Raw genomic sequence first — 614 nt, 5'->3', positions numbered from 1 at the left:
TTCACGCCCTATGGGACATGGAAAGCAGCTGATGACGCACCTTCAGTGGTCATGGGCGACGGTCGTCCTGTTACCTCCGTCAGAAGCAACAGCAACAGCGACAGTCTATCGAGAGGAAGAGAGTTGGCATCACTGTCCCACTATTGCCAGATGAATGTCTCCTACTAAATTCAATTACCCAAAATGATCCATTTTGATTTGATTATATATATATCTAGATAAATTCGCTTTTGGATATGCATTACATATTTTTTTTTTCCTCGATTGGTGACATTCGTTTGTTATTCGTACTTACAGCAGAAGCGTTAGTATGAGACGGCTCATTGTATAGCTTCCCTTCTCGAGTACTGGATCGAGACTGTGGTGCCCGCGTCTCCCACGGTCTTATATCCTGAAGGGAAGGAGGAAGCGTGTGGGGGAGGGAGGAAGAGGAGGGGGAGCGACGGGGGGGAGGGGGGAGGAAGAGGAGGGGGAGCGACGGGGGGGAGGGGGGAGGAAGAGGAGGGGGAGCGACGGGGGGGAGGGGGGAGGAGGAGGAGGGAGCGAGGGAGAGCGGGTGCGAGAGAGAGGAGATGAGGAGGGTGGAGAGGAGGGAGAACGAGGGGGGGAGGGGA

At 54.1% G+C, this 614-nt stretch overlaps 1 long non-coding RNA gene across 1 annotated transcript in view; it reads right to left on the bottom strand.

The window, feature by feature from the left end:
* LOC119588007 overlaps positions 1–377 on the bottom strand; it is a 1,243-nt gene extending 866 nt beyond the window's left edge. The window contains exons 1-2 of the long non-coding RNA XR_005230039.1: positions 296–377; positions 41–105 (exon numbers count right to left, since the gene is read on the bottom strand). This is a non-coding gene — a long non-coding RNA (uncharacterized LOC119588007). The remainder of the gene's footprint in view (positions 1–40; positions 106–295) is intronic.
* Positions 378–614: the final 237 nt, after the last annotated feature.

This window comes from Penaeus monodon, chromosome 23 (assembly GCF_015228065.2).
Source record: "Penaeus monodon isolate SGIC_2016 chromosome 23, NSTDA_Pmon_1, whole genome shotgun sequence".
Classification (NCBI taxonomy): Eukaryota; Metazoa; Arthropoda; class Malacostraca; order Decapoda; family Penaeidae; genus Penaeus; species Penaeus monodon.
This window is presented reverse-complemented; position numbering and strand designations above follow the sequence as displayed.